Source organism: Rhododendron vialii, chromosome 8a (assembly GCF_030253575.1).
Source record: "Rhododendron vialii isolate Sample 1 chromosome 8a, ASM3025357v1".
Taxonomy (NCBI): Eukaryota; Viridiplantae; Streptophyta; class Magnoliopsida; order Ericales; family Ericaceae; genus Rhododendron; species Rhododendron vialii.
In genome coordinates this window covers 25538191-25551728 of record NC_080564.1, presented here as the reverse complement: position 1 = coordinate 25551728, position 13538 = coordinate 25538191, and positions in this window count along the sequence as shown.

Below are 13538 nucleotides of genomic sequence, written 5' to 3'. Positions count from 1 at the left end.
TACTCGTAACCACCCAGGGAACCTATTTGTCCAATCTACAGCCACAACAAAATATCGCACGGTTCAACATTTCAACTAAAAGTACTAACAACACATAACCATGCGATAAAATTAATCATGTCATAGAATTTATCATGCGAGTAACAAAATAATATTCAGTCAAACAATTAATTACTACACTTAAAATTAAATCTATTTCTCTCATTTAGAAGTTTTATAAAACATTTCTACTATTTATACATTTTTCTTTAACTATCATATTATTCATAGATTTTACAAACAAATTTTTATTGGAAAATACTTATTGCTAAATTTAGTATTTACTAACTATATTAAATATTAATATGAGATTTTTATAACAACAAAATTATGCGAGGCTATTCTAGTCAATATTTATTAGAGTTAAAGATTAACTAATATATAATCTAAAATATTTCTTGTTTACAATCTAAATAAATTTTTACTAATAAAATATTCTTGTTAATATTTCATAAATATTTATCTACTCCAATAATTTATTAAACACGTAAACGTCCACTCAAATACAAATTAACAATGCAACATCAATAATAATTTCACAATCAAACATTTGTTAAACGATCATAAATTTTCACAGGGTATAACACTAATCATTCCAGCACAACCAGACAAAATTTTAATATAAACAGGACTAAAAATAAATTAACAATTTAACAGCAGCTCATCATCTTCAATAAACTTTAAATCTAAGTAACTCCATTAAAATGCAGATAAAGGTTTTGGGTTTTCGGAAAACTACCTCAAACGCGATTCTAAGTTCGGATAAGTGTTGTACGGTGTCCGTAGATCGCCATGGTGGTTTTGAAATCTCGGGGCAGCGTCCGGCGGCACTCCGACAGGGCTCGCAGCAGCGGTGTGCCCACGAAACTCACGGTGTGCACACACCTACGGCCACAACTCTCTCTCCCTCTCTCTCTCTCTATTCTAGACTCAACAATAGAATTGGGAGTAAAATAATATACTGGTGTTCAATTTTCGGATTGTGTGGGTATGTATAATGAGAGAGAACAAGATAGTAAGAAGGTGAGAGGATAAGTGTAGAAGTGGTGGAATGAGGAAAGAGAGGGATACTGATAATGATAAAAGGATAGGAGACAAGTGCCACATTTTGGGGGTTTTCAATTCTAATGTATGTGGACGCATGTATGTACATGGTGAGAATGTATCTGGACGCTTTTATGTATATGATGAGAGATAGAGAAGTGGAGAGTTAGTTTGAATAGAGTTCTACTTAGGGTTTAGATAGGAAGGATAAGAGATGAATATGAATCACTGATTCCCTGAATATCTAAAGTTTAAATACATATCTTATTCAATAGTGCAAATAATATCAATTATACACAAAATAATATTTTTTAATTATTCAATCTAATTAATTATTGAATTAGAAATTTAACAATATAAATTTGTATTAAAAAAAATTTGGGTCAAAAATCCGGGTCGTTACACCCTAACTGGCTAAAAAATGATCAATGAGAGAAAAATGTAAAAGTTTTATAAAAATGCCCGAGTAGAGACCGATCTCTGGATTGGGCGAGAGGGGTGCCATAAAACCCTTCCCCTCTCGTAACCTGGCTCCCGAACATCAGATATCGAAGATGATGACGGTCCAGTCTACAAGCCTTTTTCAAAATCAAACGAACGTAGCAAACGTTTTCGAGTTCGGTTCCTTGGGTGTTTTTTTTTTCTCACCGCTAAAACCCGAGTGGCGACTCTGAATCGAAGCGTTTCGCCGCGCTTTTCAAAGAGGGCCGCACCCGATTTTAAAATAACAAAATTGAAAATTTTGGAGCGCGTGCCCACAGGCCAAAGCCTAACACCTATATGGCCACAAAGCCGAGATAACACAATAAAAGGCAAACATCAGAAAAGGCCTAAAAGCCCTAAATACAAGGCCAACAACAAAGCCCAAAAACATCCAAAATCCTAAATGCAAATATGGTATCCGAAGCTCCAAGCTGCCGTCCCTGCGAAATAAAGACCGCCGTGAACCTGCCATATGTTGCCGGTCCCAAAAACGATCGGAAAGCCTCCGCCGCAAAAACTTTCGTTAGCCTCAAATCCCATCCACCTCTGTTTAGCCGCCGCCTACTGGCAAAACCCGGAGCCATCCTCAGCCTTGTTGTCATCCCATCCTCTGCCATCCATAGCCTTGCTACCACCACGCCATTCAGACACCATAGATCCAAGTCTCCACACACCTTCTTCTCCGCTACAGCCACCACGTGGATCTAAAGTTGTCTCCTCCCTCAACCTCCAAAGTGTATAGCCACCACACTGTAAGTAATTTATTTTAATCAACGGGTATCTGTAATCTTAACGTGGGGATATTAATAAATATTTAATATCACGGAGCTCGTAATATAATTGAGATAGGACGGGAGTGCAATTATAATTCTGTAGTGGAGTGAATTATAATTAGTGAAATAAGAAATAAAATTCTGGTGGGATTATGTTTTCTTATTTACACTGGGAGCCCAGGCTTATTACTCCTTAGGTTCCTATCGTAGCCCTATATATATACGTTATGCTCTCTAGGTCAGATTGATGTTTTTTTTTATTCATAAAATAGAGGCAGGCTTAGAGAGAGTAAATAGATCACGAAAGAGTCCACACTTGGTTCGTGTTCTAGACGTGCAGGGAATACGATAGAAGATCGTAAGGTACGGTCGAGCAGTATTTGTGGTTTATAGCACGGCGTGCTATAACAAGTTCAACCAGCGTTTATGTCGCAGGGAGTTGAGGTAGAACCCTAATTCCGTCTTGTAGGGTTTTACAATTTTTGTTGTCTAATCTGTACGCTTCATTACTGGGTCTTGGGGATTCGTTTCCTAACACACACCACAAACCCGAGCCTCTACCACCAGCATCTCCGTTAAACCACCGCCTAAAAAAGAAAAACAAACAACACAAATCCTTAACCACTCCCTCAACCACCAAACAACCAGACCACCGCCACAACCGCCATCGTTGAGCTCAACAACAGTAATAGTAATTGGCCCAGAGTCCCAACGCTTTCCGCCGCGGCCCAACTTCGTTGTTAAGCAAAAGACCCCGTACCAACCAGTGAAGAGTAACCGGAGGGGCCTGACCGGATAGAAACGGAATGGCATGCCATTAGGCAGAAACTCGATGCACCTAGAAGTAGCGACGGCACTGAACCCACGCAAATGGAAGATGAATGGAAAGGAGGTAGTAAAGGGAAAGGAGAAGGGAAAAAAGGTTAGGGAAAAAGAGAGGAATAGGAAGAAAAGATGGCCCTGGGAGGAGGAAGAGGGCATCCAACCCCCCACGAGCAGGAATCGCCTCAAGACGTTTTAGTTGCCCTTAATTGAAATCTCTCTTCCATCACCTACTTGATCGACTTGTGGAAAAACAAGATCGAACGGAGAAGATGATCGGTAGATGAAGATGACCGGAGGCGGATATGGAACATTTATGGGGGGGAGGGGATCTGTGGACTATGGGTGGGGATTTTCGAAATGGGAAGGGTGGAAGAGGTAGTGGGGGTGGGGAGGAGTGAAGTGGAAGAGGAAATGGTGTTTACCTAATTAGAAAAAATAATTACACTTAATTACATTTATCATTTGCCATTTTACATATCCAGCTTGCCATTCTTTCACTTTCCAATTATGTTTTTTAATTTTTTTTTTGGAAAATAATATTTTTTACTAATAAAAAACATGTTTACAACAGTTGTATTCTAAAATGAAAGTATGTTATCCTAAAATTAATGATAAATATCAATTTATTGTAATGAATATGAAATAAACCAATTTTGAGCATTAGAAAATCAAAGTGGGGACAATTCAGTCATTTGATATATAATCTCATCATATCTACCCTTTAAATCCTCTTTTCAAAAAATTATCCAACATCGGATATACAAATTCACTCTTCTTAGGAGTAGGGCCCACCTTTCTTACATATCCACCATTATTTTATATCAACTCTCAAATCCATCATTCTTCTATATCCACCAAAAATTAAATTCTCCATCCAAACGGGCCACTATGTGTTAGGCTTGTCCCATTAGGTGATTTTTTTTTTTTCATTCAACATTTGGTTGCTTCCCCTCCCTTCTCCTCCTAACTTGATGTACCCTTATCATGTTTATTAAGTCCTTTATTGAATATGCATGTGCTATTTGAAATTCCTGAGTGCCATATTATTTCTATGACCTATTGTTTGTAATTTATGGGTTAGCGGGTATGAGATTATTCTGTTGAGCTCTCGTAGCTCATGGTGTTACCTTTGGTGACCCTGACATATTATACTGGTGGCGACGCTGGTATAATGTGTCAGACTTTGTAGATGACCTGGGTGAGCTGTACACCTTGGAGGCTTTCGGAGCCGAAGAGTTGGCTAAGATAGAGAAACAGGCGGAGCTGTAGTTAGGAACCTTTGTTTCCCCTCCCTTTATGTAATGAAAGTACTTTTATGGGGGATTATGATATAATAATGAGCCAGACTCTATTTAGATTTTCAATAAAAATTGTCTATTTAACGTTCCCAAAAATTCGGGGCATTACAAGTCATTTGACATCTAAATCCATCATATCCACCCTTTAAATCCTCTTTTCAAAAAATTATCCAAACACCGAATATACAAATTCACTCTTCTTAGGAGCAGGGCTCACCCTTCTTACATATCCACTATCATTCTATATCAACTCTCAAATCTCCCATTATTCTATATTCACCCAAAATTAAATTCTCCATCCAAACGGGCCACTATGTGTTAGGCTTGTCCCATCAGGTGTCTTTTTTTTCATTCAACATTTGGTTGCATTCCCCTCCCCTCTCCCCCTAACTTGATGTACCCTTATCATGTTTCTTAATAAACATGTTGCCGTTTCAAAACAAAATCTTTAAATAACAAGTTTTCCATATATTGTAATGGTTATCAATTTTGGATACTGTAGACACCCCAATTTGGATGCTTTGATATCTTTTAAGTCCCCGATGATGATAAAAGGATTTTAATTTAAACTAATACCATTTTGTAATGAATCCTTCAAAAGTCAAAAAGTCAACTCTACCGTACGGTACAGTTACGTCATCCTAACCGCCTTACAGTTAGGGCGGTTGTGATTTCCGCCGCACGATATAAACAACTCTACCGTACGGTAGAAATGTGTACTGTACGGTACATCGAAACTTGCACTACCTTTACCAGAATTTCAGCCAAGGCATCTCAGGCCATCATGGCCCGGCCCGTAGCCCTCCATGGCCGGCGTAAGTTTGCAGCAGGCCAGTGGGAGCTTGAAGACTAAGCTAAGTCCCCTAAAAATTCTTCTATAAATACCCTAGGGTTTTATAGAAAAAACACACAAAAAATTACAAAGAAAAATACATTGAAAAAAAAATTGATGAAACATTGAAAACTGTTCTGAAAATTCTCTGTTCTTTTCCTTTCATTTCAAAAACATCCAAAACATCTCCTTTCTTTAGAAAAAGTCCCAAATCTGATTTTCAAATACCATCAACGGTTTGAAAAGAGGCACCACTCACTCTCCTGGAGGGCAGTACGTCATAGCCCGAGCTCACACGCCAGAAACCTTTTGCAATCACTACAAATTTTTAAAGAAGGATCCATTCCAAATAAAGGTATAATCTTCTGTTCTTTTATTTTGAGGGGAACCAATGGATCTGGACTGGTTAACAATACCACCCCTGGACCTAGACAGTTCGAACATTACGTGAAATGAAAGTTGGAATCCCTCACACTTCTACCGTACGGTACACATTATTACTGTACGGCAGCGATTTTTGGGGGAACAGTCTCTCGTACGCTATTAATTCTCTTTTTATAATTTCATACGACATGCCATACCTGATATAAGATACCATGCTGATTCAGGCTCCGTCTTAAATAATAGATGTCATTAGTTAGGTTTGTGAAATTTGTATCAGTCATGTAGCATGATTTAATATAGAAATTGCTTATTTGATACATGAAGCATATACTCCTGTTGAAACATTGAATAATGAAAACTTCTGTTTTGAAACTGGAAATCACAGAACATGTACCGTACGGTAGATTTCACGTGGTACAGATTGATATTTTTTGCAATTACAATGTTGATATTCCTCTCTCTTAGTTATTACTTGCAATTATGTATGTATAAGCACGTTTATTTAGCTACATGTTACTGATGGTTTTGTTCAAAAGCATGCCTGTTAAATGTTTATGTTGCAAATGAATGTGTTTATGTAACTGTTTAAAAGTCAAAGCAATAAAATGAATTTCAAAATCCCACGAATATTAGTAAAGACCAATTTTATCAGGCGAGGAGGGTGCTTTTCTAAACAAAACCTTCCCCCCTCTTAACCTGGCTCCCGAACCCAAACTCTAGTTCATTTTCAAATTCAAATATCATTCTCATGTTCCAGGTTTTCTCGGGTAGCAAACCATTTTACCAAAAAAACCCAGGTGCCGACTCTTCAAATTTTTCAAACGAGCGCACGACAGGGGGATGGCCTCCGAAATGGCCCGTCCCAGGCTCTGGTAGCCCACAGATACTTATGCTCTCAAATGAGTGTAATAACTTCCATATGAAGGTATTTTTCCCCTAGTATTTTTAACTATGCAAAGTAGATTGAGGACATCGTTTGAAAATGTTCGCTTTTAACCTAACAAATGTCAGAGCCGATCCTATTTGTGATGAATCTTTGTAATATCTCTGGATTACAAAATGAAATTGCTGTTGTTCAAAAGTAAAAACATGGTAACAATGTCTTCTTGGTAATTACATATCCAATTGTCACACAGGCTAGTCTTGCAAGACTCGGAAGTCTTCATCTGCGCATATGTAGGAAAGCAAACTTTTTGTTCAACTTTACTTTAGGATCTATCCGTTACCCTACATAATTGGAAAAGACAAGCCCAACTAAAGCCTCTTTAGAAAACATCAAAAAAAAGTATGATTCCTCTTGCCGCCCATTCACGTTTTCTTCCCTTCTTTTTATTGGCATTTTCATTATCTTTTTTTATAATGACTTATCCGTGGAGATGATAGGGATATAAAAAATCTTGCACAATGGGAAGGGCATATCCACTTTTCGTGAAACATCAAAAATTGATTCATAACGCCAAACAACCCTTACAAATAGGTTTCATCGCAACAATATCAAAAAAACAAGAACCGCTTACACCTAGATGTGAGATTCTAGGCTAAAATACCAGACTCAAAGGGAGGAGGAGAAAACAACATCAACTAAAAACGAAACCTAGACGTGAGCATTTCGCCATCGAGTGCCGATTTCAGTAGATCTGTCGCTTGTTGTCTAAACCAAATCCACAGTCGCTAGAGAAACCTCGTCACCAGAGTCGGCGAATCGAGAATGTTGGATTTGAAATCAACAGCATCCAGCAAAAAGATGCGGAGGCGGCGCAACCCTCTCGTTTGGCAAAAACCTGCTTGCGAAAAAGTTTAGAGAGAGTGAGATCGTCTCAAAATGATGTGAATGTTGTTGCTTAGCGGAACTATGTTTGAACTTAAGTGAACCATCTTCCATCCATGGCCTGCAGCCACGCAAGGAAGAAAAGGAGGATAATTGAAACTAGGATAAATTCCCGATCAAAAAAGAAAAAAATTGTAAATAAATTATACTACGCTCACTTTAGATCATTTAAGTTTATGATTATATAATTCCTTGATCTATACATAAAATATAATTCCATTAAACGTTCATAATTTTGAAATTAAGTTGGACTGCAATTTGAAGATTGACTGATGATTTTTTAGAAATTCAGAAAGATATGTAGGCAATAATGAGAGAGAACGAAATTCATATAGTACTTTTGGTAGTTGGCTTCAAAATGGGAGGGAAAGGAGTGATTTTGCGCCCCCAAAAGTGGAATTTGAGTAGGAATTCCGTTTCATTATCTACAAGTCTAGAACCACAAGCAAAATACACATACACGCACATATATGTATGACACCACACAGACTGATGCAGTGGCGGAGTTTGTGTGAGGCCCACATATATATATTAATGTATGCTTGCGTATTTTATTTTTGGTTCTAGACTTTTTACTTCACTATACAATTGTAGATGCTACCAGCACATTGAATGCAACTAAGGGAATTAGATAGGTTTGGTGACATAAGTTGTTTACTGTTTTCTTTCTCTTGAACTCATTTGCTTAAATTAGTTGTTTGAGGCTATTCAGAAAATGGAATTTTTTGGAGAAGAGTTTGTTTGGGAGATGAAAAATGCGGGGTATGATACTTAATTTAGACTGCGTTTAGAATGCATTGCTTCGTTCCTTGATGCACGGACAATAACTAGTTTAAGATATACATATATATGACCAAACCCATAAAATTACATTCAATCTGCCATAATAATTATCATGCTAAGTATGTAATTTAGCATGATTCAATACATGTACATATAAACATAAGGATTACTCAATCTATCACGATGAGATTAACAAAATATGTGACAGTATGCTCAATTTTACCATGTACTGAGAATACACTTTTTGAATTTTTGTTCTCTGATAGAAAAAATTATTTGAGAAAATAAATTTGTACTGATAAGTGTATCAGCTATAAGTTTGATTTTTTATTAACTATTTAAAGTAATTAAATTATATAAATTAAAATTTTAAATATTTTTTTATTTTCTAAGGTCAAATAAATTAAACATTTAAAATTGTCCAATTAAATACATTGCAGATTTTACTACTACATGAATGTCGAAGTTGCACTTACCGATTCCATAGAGACGCTGTTGAATTAAGTTTTTTTTGTCATATGAGCTTTTTTCTACTCTAATAAGCAAAAACAAAATTATAGAAATTATGAATTGAAGTTTAATAATGGGAAACTTAAATATTCATCCTCAGAACCTAACTGAGTTATGTTTTCATCCTACTCATTTTGAACACTTATGTTTTCATCCTCTATATTTTTTAATCCCAAAAGTACCTTTATATGTGTGTGTATATATAGCACCGAAATTTGGGACTGAAAAATAAAACTTCCCGTCCCCGTGAAAGAACTAATGGTCGATCCCCACTGATCTCCACTCAATCCATCCCTAAAATTTCTCCAATCAATCCATTTATAACCGACACTCCCTCCATTTGTAATTTGGTCTCCATATTTTCCTAAAAACCCATAGAAAATCCAGACCATGTTTGTCCTCCATTAATTGGTGTGAATTCCCTCACTGCCTCGTCACTCGCTGCTTGTCGTCGCTTCGCCGCCGCCTCTCTGCTTGTTGCATGTATAAGAACCATTGCAGTTATGATGGTTTTCGTTTCATGGTAAATTATTTGTATCATTTACCATGAAACGGGTTTTTCCCAATCAAACCATCCTTTCTGGCCTCCTTGCCGGCACCCTCAGCGGCCTCACCCTCACCACCCCTCTCTTCGTCATCTGCAGTCCCGTCCTCGTCCTTGCCACGCTTACCCTCGCCTTGGCTGTTGTCGACTTCCTTCCATCGACGGCCGTCGGACCAATCAACATCAAGATCGAATGCCGGAGGAATTGGTTTCCGCACCAGGAAGGTCTTGTCGGCGATCGAACAACTCTAGCTCCATTGTCGTGATTTGTCCAGAACACTCAAATCTCGGCCGTCGCAGAAGAACGATGCTCCATCGCCATTATCGTTCAATTTTCGCCTTTGCCAAAATCAACACGTTCAGAACCGAATGCGATCCACTCGTTGTCCGACGCCCTCCGCTCTGTCGCCGCCGTTTGCCTCATCTCCGATGTATTCAAGTCCAAACTATCCCTGCTCCTTGACTCTTCTCCATCAGCCACGTCCGCTACTCCATCGTTGGTGCCTCCATGGGCAAGAATGTCTAGCCCTTCGTCGACCGCTATCAGTTATATTGGTTTTCATGGTAAACTATTTGTATCATTTACCATGAAACATATTTTTCTGTTATTTTCATTTGATAAATTATTTAAACCGTTTACCATGAAATATTTGTTTGAATCATGGGATATTTTTCAGGTTCACATTGTAGTCGTCATGGGATATTTATCGTGTCCACATTGTAATCGTCATGGTAATTTAACCATGTAACGATTTGAGTATGTCATGTTATTTCTTCTTCTTTTTTGTAATTTAGCCATGTTCCGTGTAATAAGATCAATGGAAAATATGACTTTTTGTTGTTTGATTGCAACCTCGAAGATTGAAAAAAACTTGCAAAGATGTGATCAACTTATCATATTATATTCCTAAAAAAATCAATTCCACAAATAAATTCCATGATTAAAAAAAGAGAAGACAATAAATAATATTTAAATTTACCAAATCCCACCGAATTAGGAAAATAATCCAATTCAATCCTATTAAATTGGAAATCAATCCAATCCAATCTCCCTAAATTAGGAAAGCAATATCACATAATATATGTATATCATAGTGAAAAGGGTAAGAAAGGTAACTCACACACTAAGAGGATCAAAATATAAGCATGAAAAAAGGGCGGGATGAATTCTTACATGACATAGATAAAGATGATGGATATTTAAATATTCCTTTAATATAATCTCATTTTCATTTACAAAAGCTACAAAAGTCAATATCTGTGATTATTCATAAATGCAACCGAACAATATTCGTCAATTTTGTTTCAGAAAATAATTAAAAATTCAACTTACAAATACTAACAAACTGAGAGCCTTAAGCTTGGTCGATGTGGCTCATCGAACCTGAGTTTGCAACCCAAAAGTGCTACTACATATACAATAATTCAAATACAACACCAAACACAATATTTTTGGAATCCACACATACTAATGCGTGTGAATTCTACATGTATTTAAGAGATTGTATTTGATATTTTATTTAGATTGTTGTGTTCCTAAAATTTTTGCAACGCAACCTCTGCATATTCCTCGGGGATGCGTTGGAAAGAATAGGACAAAGACTTGGAAGTCCTTTTAAGTCTTCGTCTGCACTTTCAAGTCTTCGTTTCTTTATTATCTTTTCGAAAACAGGAATAGGACAAAGACTTGGAAGTCCTCGTCTGTCACTTTAGGAACCACCAACTTTACTAGTGGAGCCAGCCCTTATTTTACAAAAGTAGATTTCCTTTATTTTCCTTCCTTTTTTTTTTTTTAATCAATCGATGGGATGATATTCATTGATAAGGGATAACAACGGAAGGGCCGTCATCCCAAAAGAGGGAATCAAGCAACCACAATAGAGATCTAAACACCACGCCGAATATTCAGAATTTCAGACAACCTAATGTGCAAAACAGACAAAGAACATCTCCGATCAATGCAACACTAGCCAAGCAACCAACAAAAAACCCGCATAAGGGGTTAGGAAAGCCCCCTCAAAGGGGGAGAAAACAAAAGGAGTTTTTAAATATCCATCCCAATAAGTCATCCAATGTAAGTATTCATCCTGTCCACTTTTCAGTGTTATGTTTTCATTATTTCAGATGGTGAATTACATATCTTACCCTTTTAATAAGATATTTATATGCATGTGTAAATTATCTTTCTAGATTAGAGGATTGGATATATCTTCAATCACAATAGCTAAGGGATACAAAACGGAAAGAGTTAAAATTTCAAACATTCGAAACAACCAAATCCCATTGATTTGGTTTCCATTTTCTATGGATGAAATTTAAAACTAACATTTTTTTTCATAGAAAATTCCATAGTGATTCGTATTCAGTGTAAAAATCATTGGTTCATGGTAGATTCATGTTACTTGGTCATGGTAAAGTTGTTTAATTCATGGTAAATGTCATAGTGATTTGTGAAAAGTTTGTCTACCATTATTTTGAAATTGAATCAAAATAAACTATAAAATACATAAATAAACATGTGTTTGAAATATCAGTGTAAATTTCCCATGAAATGATTTTAATAAGCAGATTTCATGGTAAACGGTACAAATAATTTACCATAAAATGATTCGAACAAGCAGATTTCATGGTAAACTGTTCAAATATATGAACCATGAAATGATTCAAACAAACATATTTCATGGTAAATGGTACAAATAATTAATCATGAAATGATTCGAACAAACATATTTCATGGTCATGATTCGAACAAACAGATTTCATAGTAAACGATACAAATAATTAACCATGAAATGATTCGAACAAATAGATTTTATGATAAATGGTACAAATAATTAACCATGAAATGATTGAAAAACTAGTATAATTGAAAAAATTTACCAAGTTAACCACCATAAAAAACACCCAAAGGAAACCAACTAGAACCACAACAAAAGCCAATCCATCCGGCAAAACATGACCGACATGAGCCAAATAAATTGAAAACTGATTGAGCCAACAGTCATGGATTCTCATATCTTGTGTTGCCATTCGTATAGATTTGATGACACAATTGGCCTCCTACATTGTGTAGCCATACCTATTGGAGTCCTGCTACCGGTACAGATTTTTGTGCACAGATTGCGCACAAATTTCATTGTGGGGCCCACCACGGGTTCCACACAAATCATCCAAGCCGTTCATTAAATGTAAAACATTTTTTCAAGGGTCTCCGTAAAAAATAAGCTCAATCCAATACCTATAGGTGCTTCATCCAACCATCTAACTTTTCATTCAGATTTTCAGATAATGAAAAGTTATACGATTGGATCGAGTATTTATAGGTATCGGATTGAGATTATTTTTTACGGGGACCCTTGAAAAAATATTTTATATTTAATGAACGGCTCGGATAATTTGTGTGAGATCCGTGGTGGGCCCTACAACAAAATCTGTGCACAATCTGTGCACAGATTGTATGTGTGTGTAGCATTTCTGTACCTATTGGCTGGCGAAGATTATGATGGTGGTGGTGATTGTTGATGAATCCGTCTTGTCCTGGTCATACATCTCGAACGCCTCCTTCAGCTCTGTGGTCGCGTAGCCGTCGGATTCGCAGCTAGTGGATCCCTTGCCCCAGAAATCTGCGAACTCGTCGAGGCTAATGAATCTGTCTCGGTCCGTGTCGATCTCATCCATCATCTTCTTCACGTTTTCTGATCCGAGAGCCTTCATGCATGACGTTGACGAGCTCCGTGACGGAGATCTTACCATCGCCATTGGCTTTGAACTTGTTGAACACGTTCTTCTCCTAATGGAAAGGGAGATGGGGGAGGATTTCCAATTTTTGTTTGAAACTGATAATGGAAGGGTGCATAAAACTAGGGATTGTTAGGTGTGTTTATCCCAAAATGATAGGGGAGGACCTCCAAGTTTAGATTTTCGTCCCAAAATTCTCTGCCTATATTATGGAAAAAGAAAAAAAAGAAACACATATTTATAATAGTATATAGAAGGGCAATATTTGGTTTATTTTTAAGTGGGGATGAAAACATAATTTTTCAAAATGACAATGATGAAAACATAAGTCAAGTATGGGCTAAGGATGGATTTTTAAGTAGCCCTAAAAAAACTTTGGTGTGCAATTTTGAGATTTCTTCATACCATACAATAGAAATCACAATATGTAGTAAGAAATTTTGGTGTGCAATTTTAA